The sequence below is a fragment of the Culex quinquefasciatus genome, chromosome 3 (assembly GCF_015732765.1).
Source record: "Culex quinquefasciatus strain JHB chromosome 3, VPISU_Cqui_1.0_pri_paternal, whole genome shotgun sequence".
NCBI lineage: Eukaryota > Metazoa > Arthropoda > Insecta > Diptera > Culicidae > Culex > Culex quinquefasciatus.
In genome coordinates, this window is record NC_051863.1 from 151,176,006 (window position 1) to 151,187,975 (window position 11,970).

The 11,970-nt window shown below is 38.3% G+C and overlaps 1 protein-coding gene across 1 annotated transcript in view; it reads right to left on the reverse strand.

Annotated features, from left to right (window-relative positions):
• LOC6051392 (synaptic vesicle membrane protein VAT-1 homolog-like) overlaps nucleotides 1-11,580 on the reverse strand; it is an 87,384-nt gene extending 75,804 nt beyond the window's left edge. The window contains exons 1-2 of the mRNA XM_038258669.1: nucleotides 11,385-11,580; nucleotides 10,263-10,981 (exon numbers count right to left, since the gene is read on the reverse strand). The gene's annotated coding sequence lies outside the window, so the exon portion shown is untranslated. The remainder of the gene's footprint in view (nucleotides 1-10,262; nucleotides 10,982-11,384) is intronic.
• Nucleotides 11,581-11,970: the final 390 nt, after the last annotated feature.

An 11,970-nucleotide genomic window follows, 5' to 3' on the forward strand; every position in this document is an offset into this window, starting at 1 on the left:
CAGACATCCTTGAAATAAAACGCAACCATTTGTCTGTGGCTACCCGGCGTAGTCTTATTTTCAGACTGTCACTCAAGACAGGGCCTGCTGTCTTGTTACCATCATCATCGCTCATCCGCTCTTTCCCCCCAAAAAAAAATCTTAAATTAAAAACCAAGATAAAGCGTAAAGTGAAGGCTTCTGGCTGCAGTGGTCACACTTGTTGAGCTTCGCAGATAAAGCGATGCAAACCTTAAAGTGCACCACAAATGCACCGTGGACAACCGTAAGACATCCTCCGGGTTGAAGTGTTGGAAAACCATAAGAAACCGGCAAATGAAAGCCAAAAATTTAAGGTGGATTTGGGGTAATATGTCAGATATCGAACAAATTTTATGATTTAAACTTTTCAAACTTTTCGCAAACATCCCAACTTTCTCGTTAAATCGTTATGTTTTTTCTCGTGATGTGCATTGTTTGCCATCCTTCATCTTTTTTCTTTTTGTTGGTTATGTGCGGCGGGGCTTCGCTAAAGACGCGTGGAAAATTGTGTGAGCTGCATCATTATTTTCACTAGCCGCACATTTTAGCGAGCATGAAATTGTTACAGCATTTCTTGCGTTTTGCTGCTGCTCTGCGTTGTGTTTGGGCAGAGAGAAATAAAAAGGAAATTATCGCATTTTAACGAAAAAAAGCAGCAGCAGCAGCAGCGCCATACGGTGGCCATTTTTGGTACTGACCGTTGATAATGAGCGCGTGGTCGGGCGATTTGAGCTGTACGTTGTTGGATTATCCACGATGTTCGGGGGCTGTTACGCAGCTTGGAGTTGCTTGGCAGGTTGGACGGCGCTCTCCACGGATTTTGGGATGGTTATTAGCGGAAAATGGACTCGTTGCGGATGCCTTTTAAATTTCTTGGCAGGTTTCATAAGGGTGATTGTTGAAACAATTGGTTATACTAATTCTGTAGAAATTTAAAAGGGTAATATGATCCGTTTCAGTTTCGAAGAATCTATTACAAAAACATTAATTTGTAGATCTTCCCATACACTTCATAGAATCTGCAACTATAAAGCCAACTCATCCAGGGCACAAATACCTGCTCAATCCCACTCAGATTCACTGAAATGCAATATTCAGCATTCTTGCACACACCAGGTCGTCCCTTTTTCAGATGCATCAAGCGTGTGGGCACACACGACAAAAACTTGTTCCAGGATGGATGCTCCAGCTTCCACATGGACCATACTTCAGAGCAGGACAATCATGGTCACCGAGCGCATGACCGTTGGCGTCGATGCAATCTGCCCACTCTATATCATCATGAAGCAAGGGATGTTATTAGAATCAAGAGAGCAAAAAGCACTGTGCTCCGTTGTTGAGTTTGAATCTCTTCAATTGCATGATTTGAATCTCTTCAATCTATTGAATCTTTATATTCTACTGGAGTTCTTAAATATTGAATAATCTGTTGAATCTTAGAATGATCTTGAATCACATTATTTGAATCTTTTAAATCTCAAAAATAGCTTGAGTTTCTTTAATCTCTCCAATCCCTTGAATTTCTTGAATCCCTTTTAATCTCTTAAATTTCTAAATCTCTTGAATAAGTTGAACTTCTTTAACCTTCTTGGCCCGTTCGCTGCCCTACACCCAACTGGCAGTCGCATGATTGTGATGCATGGCGGCATGAAAGTATATCAGAATCTGCATGAAATCTGTCCTCATGCATTTTTTGCGATATAGGAGTATGACATTTTTGCCCGTTACCGACAATTATCGACATTACCGACGGCTTTTTGGTTGTATTTCACAAAAAAAAAACACTTAGCAGAACGAGGATTGAACCACCAACTTCTTGGTTATTGATCCGACACGCTAACACCGCGCCATGGACGCTTGATGAAAAGTAAGTGAAAGAGCACCAACATATGCTTCTCTTTGGAGTGTTGCTCGGGGACGGGCCAGCGTTAAATGTGTTGGTTAGAACTGCAGATCGCTGAAATTTTTACACGCGGGCAAATATGATCTAGGGGCTTGCTGCAAAAAATGTTATAAAATATGACATTTTCTGCAGCAAATCCATTGCAGCAAATTCATGAGGTCTTTTAATTTCAAAAAATGAACCTCTGAAATTTTTTGAATCTCATAGGGACGTGGCGTTACATCGTGCTGCCACCTGGTTTTTTGAGGTGCAAGAGTGGAAAAGTGCTGAGTCATCGTCTAAAAATAGACGGCGTCCTATCTCGCCCAGCAAAATTAAGTCGATAAAGTAGTCGGTTTCGATGAGAAAAGGTGGAAAACGTGGTCTAAAAATAGCGACGCCATCCCCCTATGCATTTCTCTAGGGCAGCGAACGGACCAAGAAGGTTCAAGCTGGCAGAAATAAGACAATTTCCGTTGTTAGGGGCGACATTGGGTGTGGAGGTGAAATTGGGTCATACAAAAATGCAGAAATTTGTATGATCCAATCTCACTCTCAGACCAAATGTTACCGCTGACGACGGTAATAATAGCAATAGGCATTTCTTGAATATATTGAATCTCTTGAATTTCTTGAATTTGAGTTACTAGATTCTCTCGATTTTTTTGACTCTCTTGAATTTCTTGAATCTCTCAAATCTCTGAAAGAATTACAATCTTTTAAAACTATTGAAACTTTTAAGTTTCTTGGCCCTCTTGAATTTCAAGAATCTCTTTAAAATTCTATTTGTCTTAAAAATCTTGCATCTCTTGAATATCTTGAATCTCTTGGATTACTCGAATCTCTTGAATCTCTGGAATTTCTTGGATCTCTTGAGTCCCTTGAATATCTTAAATCTTATGAATCTATCAGTTTTCTTAAATTTCTAGAATCTTTTGAAATTATTGAATCTTTAAAGTTTCTTGGCTCTCTTAAATTTCTAGAATCTCTTAAATTTCTATTTGTTTTCAGAATCTTGCATCTCTTGAATATCTTGAATCTTTTGAGTTTCTCGAATATTTTAAACCCCTTGAATCAAATGAATTTTATGAATCTAAGGTATTTAAATATTTTTGTATTTTGTAATTTAAAAAATACTGTACCTCGAAGCCATTGCGTCGTATCAAAAAGTGGTCAAAGACAAACTTGTAGGAAATTGGACGGGCTTCAAAATCTTGCAACTCAACGTCGTCGTGCTATCATGTCGCACCCGCCATTTCGACGTTCCGAGAAAAACGCGTTTTAATGTTTGACCTTGAATAAACAAAAAATAGAGCACGCAATGTAAACAATAACAAACACGTTTTGTTTGGCTCACCATTCTGTGCATTGTCTCGAAGTTTGGTTGTATTTGGTTGCTGGAGTCCCGAGTTATAATCACAAATGTTTACGGTAGTCGGGCACGTACGTGTGTCAAACGCGTTCTGACCTGAAATCCCTTTGGCCAATTGTCACACTTACATCGATTTTCAGGGAGTGACAAGATAGCACGACAAGATTGAAACTACTTTCATATGTAAAGTGACAAAAATGCACGGAGTTTTTTTCGGTTTTTGGTGAATATCTCAGGACTGAAATCGAATTTTGGGGATCTGTGAAGGTCAAAAGGTGAGGCATTGTGAGCTGCACAAAATGGCGTTCTTAACTCAATTTGGCCCAAAATGCACGTACGACAAGTTAGCACGATGGCGACGAACTCTTGAATATCATGAAGCTCTTGAATCTGCCAAATTCCTTAAATTTCATGAATCTTTTGAAACTATTGATTCGATAGTGGATGGATTTCAGCATTGAACCTGGACTCAGGGACGTGCTACTCAAGAGATTAAATAGTTTCGAAAAATTCAAGATATTCAATGATATCCTGGTCCAATACCAATACTCTTCCACAACCGCACCGGGCAGTTTTAACTGCATTCCACCCGCCATATGGGACGTCAAGTAAACGAAGCGTCCACACCGGGGGGAACCAACGTATGCCGCCCCGTTAAAAAAGACCCCGCCAAATTGAATAGAATTTAAAATTCATCGTTTTTTTTTTTTTGCTTCTTTTAATTTTATTTTCATTTTCGCGCATTTGCACCAACAGGGAACGGCCACCGTCCGCTTGCTACCAACTCAGTTGATAGCGCTGTTATTTTTTTTTAAACAGAATTAAAATAAATATGATAGCCATCTCTTAAAACAGATAACTTCCGGACATTAATTCCAATGCCTCCATTTTCGGCCGGGGGCCGCTACTGGAACGCGTAAAGGTGTAAGCTGGTGCTTAACGGCCGTGTTGCCATCGTGACAATTGGACACGAATTTGTGTGTATGGACACGTCATGTAGAAATGATTGTTGTGATACACTGAAACCCCGATGGTTTGACATTTTTAAACGGCGCAAACACATACTATCAAACGATTGTTTTGATAGTGTGAGTGAGGTCCATGTAAACAGTGACAGTCCAGGTACAAAATAAATAGCGTTGACAAACTGTCAATGATGGATGTTTACATTTTATTACCATCATACTAGTAATAACCAGAGCAGCATACTTCGCCACCACTTTTGTTTTTGTTTTGTTTTTCAAAACTATAAATCTCCACTCGACAACGATGAACAGAGAGAGGATGCGCACCGGAGGTGGTCAAGCCGTAAATTACGTACGCGCGCGCACACACGCATTCACACGTGTCTGCCAAATAATATGCAAACTGGACACCATGTAATTAACGCAACGGGGGTTGCGCTGCCCCAAAACAAACAAACAAAAGAACGCGGTGACGCCATAATGGCCGCCATGTTCGTTTTCTGTGACGCGAGCGCGCCGGAAGTGCACACGCGTCAGGTAACTAATTGGGCCTAAAGTTTTGCAGAGAGATTTGTCAAATGGTCGCGTTCGTATCAAGTGTCAAAAACCGACTCAGTCGACCTTTCAAAGTCTTGCGACTTTTCGCACAGAGAGAAAAAACCGGACGCTTATTATGGTGGTTATTGGTGCGTTTTTTTTTTTGTTTTTAGCCTGTCCATTTTTCGCGCGATCTCGATGGGCTGTGTTTTGGTAGTGTTTTGCCCGCGAGAAACATGTGAAACTCGACCATGCTGGTTCAGCCATGCGCCGCACTATGTACAAGAGAGCGCGCGCATGTACGTGTAGTACACAAATGCCTATATGTTTTGCGGGGGGCTTTCGTTTTTTATGGGGCTTTAACCCCGCTGGAGCTGGAGTACTGTACCCGGCTCTTTAATGACCTATTGACTGATGGGAGTGCGAAAGCAGTGTTTTTTTTTTTTGGCAAAACATATTGTGCACTAGACGTGGCAATTTCTCCACGCGTTCCGAGAACTGGTGAAGGTATAGAGCAAATACCGATAGTTCAAAGTGCTTACAAACAGTTAGTTGCTTGTCATAATTGGTTTAATTAAATTTGGTAAATTGGTAAGCAAAAATGCTAACCACTAGGCCATCGCGACTTGGTGGAATTAGGAATACTGTTACTACCAACTATATACGCGATGGGTCCTTGTCCATTTGACAAGAGCTCGAAAGTTCTAAATAACCTTTGAATCCGATTGATGCAAACGTTCTTCAGGGCGGGGCTTGTCGATTCAAGCTAAGGTACCTCGCGCTCGGCTAGCCAGCGTAGAAATGAGTCACCGAAGCTCGGCAAAAACATCTTAAATACATGGAAACAACTCAATTTGTAAGAAGCGGCCGCGTGGTCCCGTTTGGTTGGATGCACACACAGATTAAAATCATGTCTGTTTGCCAACCACTTACTTTACGATCGAGCCATTATGGATTACATTATTGATTTGACAGGAAGAGCTTGGATTATAGCAACGTTATTACGTCAAGTGTACAAAACGTCGTGATCGTGATGCTATCTTGTCGCAAGTCGATTTTTGGGCCAAAACTTCTGACCTTCAGAGATCAATAAATTTTGATTTCAATTCTAGAATATTCTACCAAAACCGTAAAAACCCCTTGAAATGTTGTCACTCAGAAGCAGTTTTGCCACTCCTGTATCCGCAGGCTCCGCTGAGTTGGATAAAGGTATATTGAAACTTAGCCGCATCCGTACAAAATTTGACAGTACGGACGCACAGTGCGGAAGCGATTCCTCCAATGCATCTCAAATGTTCCCATTCACACTGTTCCGCATCCGTACTGCGGATACGGATGCGGAACAGTGTGAATGGCTGTAGTAAGTATGTAGTGTTAGTAAGTAGGCAATTTCGTCACTATAGAATGAACGAAAAAGTCAGTAGTGTCAACATAGATTTTCGACTGACGATACCTTGGCAACTATTGAACTGATTTTCAACATAAACATTATTTGTTTTCTGATGTCTCAAATAAACAACAGTTTCAATAATTTAAAACTATGAACAAATATTGATTGAAAACAAATTTTGTTTTCTTTTATTCGTTTATGTACTTTTTAACCGCTGATCAAACATAGCACATCAAACAATTTATGCGTTTCCACTTTGACTATACTTGAAGGTGATGATTTTAGCGGGTCGCAGTCTGGACTTCGTCATATATAAGTGACGATTCCTTCATTGATGATAAGTCCTCTGAAAATCAAGCAAATTATGTATCGTAATAACAAAAATTGTGAATATCTTGAAAAATAAGGATTAACTTTTTCTGTTTTGATTTAAAATTAATGTCGTTATCAATATATTCAAACGTCCAATTTGATAAACCATTATCATGTTTTCTCAGCCAGGTAAAAAAGCTCCCTCCACATTCCAATGTAACAATAAGGTCCGGGTGGACAGAGCAATAAACATAAATAATCCTAACCCGATCCAAAATCCTCATTCAGCAGCCGAGCCGGTGTCATCTCTAATTTAAAAACTCCAACAGACAGACAATGTTGTAAAACAGGAAGAAACAAAATACACATGCAACGCAGGTATACACCAACACTTGAAAAGCTCAGGATAACTACTCTATATGGCCACGTTGTCTGAATTGCACCCTTGCAGCACTAATACACGGGAATCGAGGGCGTCCTTTTTTGCCTGCGCCCTGACTGTCTGTCCCTGCTAGACGACGTCGAGGGACTCACCCCTTTTTCCGTTTATTTGCTTCCCCTGGTGTGAAACTTTTGATTCTTGTGGAATTGCAGGATCAAGTGTTTTTGCCTCTCGGTTGGGCTGTTGGAAGAGTTTGTCGAGTTTGACCGATGTTATTAGTTATTTAGGCGTTAGCATTCCAAATTTAATTTTTAATTTACAGTTTTTACAAAATTTTGTTGGCATTATGTTTGAATTATTTGTTGACTTAAAAAGTAGGGTCGTTTGGACACTCTACGAAAAATTTAATAAACAAAAAAACGGATAACCTGTTAACCCGGAACGTAATTGAACATACCAAAGAAATCGATCAAAATGCAACAACTGATAAAAAAGAGCAGATTGATGCAACACTTCAACCAGCTTGCAAGACAGCTCCTTAACCGACGACGGCTCAAAAACAGAAGCTCCTCCGCGCCGCTCTCACTTTCATGTTTAATTTCAAAATAATTGAATCAATTATCGAAAAGTGTTTACTTAACGCGTGGCCTGGGCTGGGCTGGGGGGATGCTCCTTCCTCAAAACGAAAGCGAAAATCGCTCGCTGTGCGCGGTGGTTGAATTTTTAGTCACGGATGACCGGCCCAGGGAGGTGGGCGGGGTTAGTTGGTGCCCCTAAGATGAGTCAAACTTCCGAGAAACGTCTGGTGGCGAAAAGTCGTCAGCGCTATAGAAGAGCTGTGTAATCTGCTTCCTATCAAAAAGGTGATTCAGATGCGGTAAAGCACTTGCCATTTGGTGGGTTTTGAAAGAAGGCAGGTTTTGTTGTAATAATATTGGGAAAAATAATTTGTTTCAATCAATAATTTGATTCGAGAAGAAAAATAAAGCCAGAATTACTCCACAAAACTGTGTTTGTCATAAAAAGCGCCGAAAATCCTTATCATTTCTTTCTGAAAAAGTAAATTTGTTTACTGCGGGTTGGTTCTGATTTGTGATAAGGATCTGGCATATATTTTCAATTTGCTATACGAATGACTGATTGGACCCGAGAAACCTGTTTTGTCATTAGTCAACAATCATACTTATTTAAATAAATTCTGATAACCATACACAAAAAATGTTGTAATCTTGATTTTTATTTGGACAATTTGAGATGCGTGATTTTGTAGATGGTTCAATATAAGAATTTAGGATTTTTTTTATTCTAAAAAAAATACTTCCACAAACAAAAACCACTCGCCTTAGGTATTTTTTCTTAATTTCAATTAGTTCTGATTTTGCTCATTTAAGAATGTGGTAAACATTCCCCAGTTTTGCGGAAAATTTATTAATCACATACAATGGGTAAATCTGTGAGATTTGTAATTCGACGAAACACTAGAGTAGCATTTCTATTTTTTATTGTTTGTGCAAATAATAATACTTTTTTCTTAATTCAAAAAAAAATGAGATTAAAATATGATCTCCGAACCAAGAGAAGTGTTATTGATTTTGTTTTGTCAGTTTTCCAATAAAAATTTGTAGTTTTATGTTTCAGTTTGCATTGAAAATATAAGGTTTTGAGAAATTGTTTAAAAAAAATCAAAACGATAAAAAATCATGTTTCCAGGCCTTTTGAAATGTTAGGCTTTATTTTCAAGTTCTGATATTTTTTATTCTAAAGATTAGAAAATGGTACAGCCCTTTTAATTGACATTGGAAATCAGACCACTGGTCGCCGAGATCGAGATGCCCTCTGTTGAAAAATTTAAGTCAGTTGGAAAACACTTTAAAAATGTTGTTACCTAATTTTAATGTTTTGCACTGCTAAATCTTGAAAACTATTTCTTTGTTTTTTTTTTTCATAATGATGTTTTTAAGCACAGAATATGTTCAAGCTATTCAAACCTCAAATAACTTGAACCTGGCGCATTTTTAGAAAAAAAGAAATGATAAGACTGTTTTGAAGGCAAAGTTTAAGTGATTTTTTTTTCAACATTTAAAAAACACTTTAAAAAACACGAAATAACAAAACATTTCCAAACTTGGGTGTGGCACAAAAGTTGAATTTTGGTCCACAAAAAAACACAAAAAATATCAAAAAATATCTCTTTTGAAATTTCACAACTTAGGCCGATGCTACTTTTTTTAATCAATCATTTTGTGGTCGAGGGAGGGGGGCAAAACATATATAAAAAATGAAATTACAAGCCAGATTTTTTAAATCTTAATGAAAAAGTTGCTGGAAAATGTAATAAACAGTATTACATTTAGTTTTCAATCATTAGTTCTGAAATAATCTATGTTTTGACGAAACATTCTTTTCTCCGAAAAAAATTAAAAAAATACGAACGTAAACATGTGAAAAATAATTTTAAACGCAAGGATTTTTTTTTAAATTTAAATCAATTGATTGGAATTTTGTAAAAAAGGAAAGGGAGAGACAAAAACTTTGTTTTTTTTGCAACAGCCGTAATAAAAAAAACTTAATTTCAAATTTTCAAAAACTGATAGGAGTATCACAAAATGCTTCTCTCGATTTTTTTTATAAAGTTTTTAATTAACTGTGAATGTGATTTCAAAATTCAAAATTTGTTCAAAGTCTAACAGTGTTATTAGATTACAAATATAAAAAATAAACGTTACACAAATTATTTTTTATCATTAGCAATCATTTGTACACTTATATTTATTCAAATGTTTTTTTTTCAGCAATAATTATTTTTGCCCCCCGATTTTTGGGATTTGTTAAGGCGAAGGCGTGGGGCAAAAACCTGAAATAAAGCAGTGAAAAAAATTTCAACAACAATATTTTTTCGTCTATACATGTTTTTTGTAAGCCTGTTAATTTCAAGACGTTTCAACATACATTTTTCATTCAAATTTCAAATCTATTGCATTTAAATTATTATTATTTTTTGCTTTTTTTCTTTCTTAGAGTTTGGTCCTAGAAATTAAGAATTTAATGAAAAATGTTTTCTTGCATTTAATAATCGTTTTTTATTTATTTATTACGAAAAATTGTTTTTTACTCTTTTTTGTAAAACCGTGCATCTTTTCACAAAGAAAAATGATTTTTAATGTTCACTTGAAAAAAAATATGGCAAAATAAATATTCGTTGAACCGAAGTCAGAGCCATATTGGAAGCAATATGTTCCCATATTTGTCGTTGATTTTCAGCTAATTTTTATAACAAGATTAACAAATTAATCAATTTTAAATAAACTGTCGCAATAGAATTGATTCATCACATTTAGTTAAAAATCCCCAAAGTTCCCGGAAAAATCGCCTCAAAAAAAAATCAATCGACTATGACTCACCATATGTAGCTTCTTCCGGTTGATGCCGAGAAGGGTTTGGTCGCCGCCTTTTTTATTTCTTTTTCTTTAATTTGTGCCTCTAACGCTCCTCGTCGTTGTCGTGGTCTCTTATGCCAATTTTCAAGTGCTTCTTTTTTATTCTGCAACGCGACGCTTCCCGGTTTTCCAACGCACTTCTTTCTCTTTTCGCACAAAAACACACACGCACACGCGAACGTACTGCACTTGCACAACTAACGCACTACTTCGATTAAAACTCTTTTTTTCTCTCTTTTGCTTTGCGCCGTACCACACTGGACTCGAACCCGAAACTGTAGCTGCAGGAAGGAAAACGCTCCACTCTCGTCACTGACTTGAACGCGACTGGCGCGAGGGATGTTCGGAGAGAAGCCGGACCGATGTCGGGCTTTTTCCTTTGTTATACTTTGCTGTCACTGTGTTTGTGCGCGTTTTGTGTGATTTTCTCTCGCGAGATTCGCGCTCTCTCTCTCTTTCTCTTTTTCTATAAAATACACAAAGTCGCGAGCGCGAGATTTTTTTTATCGCGGTTTTTCTTCTGTTCTTCCCTTAATAACTTTGTTTTCTTCGCGTATGTTTCGTTTGGCGTGGTCTCGCACACACTAGCGGGCAAAAATCAACCGGCCGAAGTTGTCGTTTTCGGAAACCGAAGTCGCGATCGCACTGCAAGGATGAAGTCCGTGACGTCCCGGGATCTTTGCCTGGAAGAAGAGAGGTACGCACATGTCGAGTAAGAAGATTGTATAGCGAACCGGTCAAATAATTAGCCAACAACAGGGGAATTAAAGGAAACTCAAGAAGCAACGGACACGCAGCAGAACGCTGGACAAGAAGAAGGGCATCGCAACAAAAAAAAACTTGATCGTTTCAGCGCGATCTTCTTCTCGGACGATCTTCCCGATCTCGGTTGATGTATGTAGGTACAGCAGTTTGCAAGTGTTTCGAAAGATGAAAAATGGACCCCGTTGTCACTGTCCTTGTCACACCCCGGTTGCCTGCGGTAACTTTCTTTTGTCTTAATTGTCTTCTTCGAAAACCCACAGAAAAAAAAAACTGGTTTTTGATCCCTTTATCAAGCAAAACTGACCCAGAAAATATACTTACTTGATCACGCGTTCGTCAACAGAAATCGATAGAACTCTACTAGACTACACAATAATCTAACAAACTGAAACGCGCTCAACAATTAAGAACACGACAGATATTCTAACTCGACAAAACTAATCCTCACGCCGGCTTGCCGTTACAAACACTGAACTGAACGCTACCAAAGTTCAAAGTGAAATGATTGATTTGAAAATTTGAAGTTGGGCGTAAAGTTCGACCGAGGAAAGAGAGTTGAGTTCTTCTCTCAATTTTTATGGTATGTGCGCGCGGCTGTTGCTCCTTTTGCCGAGCCAGATTCCTTGTGCCTCCAGCATATGGCGACTTGCTAGTGTGGGCACACGCACGAACGCACAAACACATGGCCAATATGGCGGCGTATAGCGAGCGTCTGAGAGCTTGGTCAGTACTGGAAAAAAGGAGTTGTCCGCGTGTGCAGTGCACAGTGTGACAGGCGTTTTGAAATTTCTTACTGAAATTTTGATGATTTTATATATGGGTAATTCGAAAAGTACATTAAATTTTCCATAAATTGACCTGTTCCAAAAATTTTTACAGTCGAGTAACGGAAAATGGGAGAATTTTT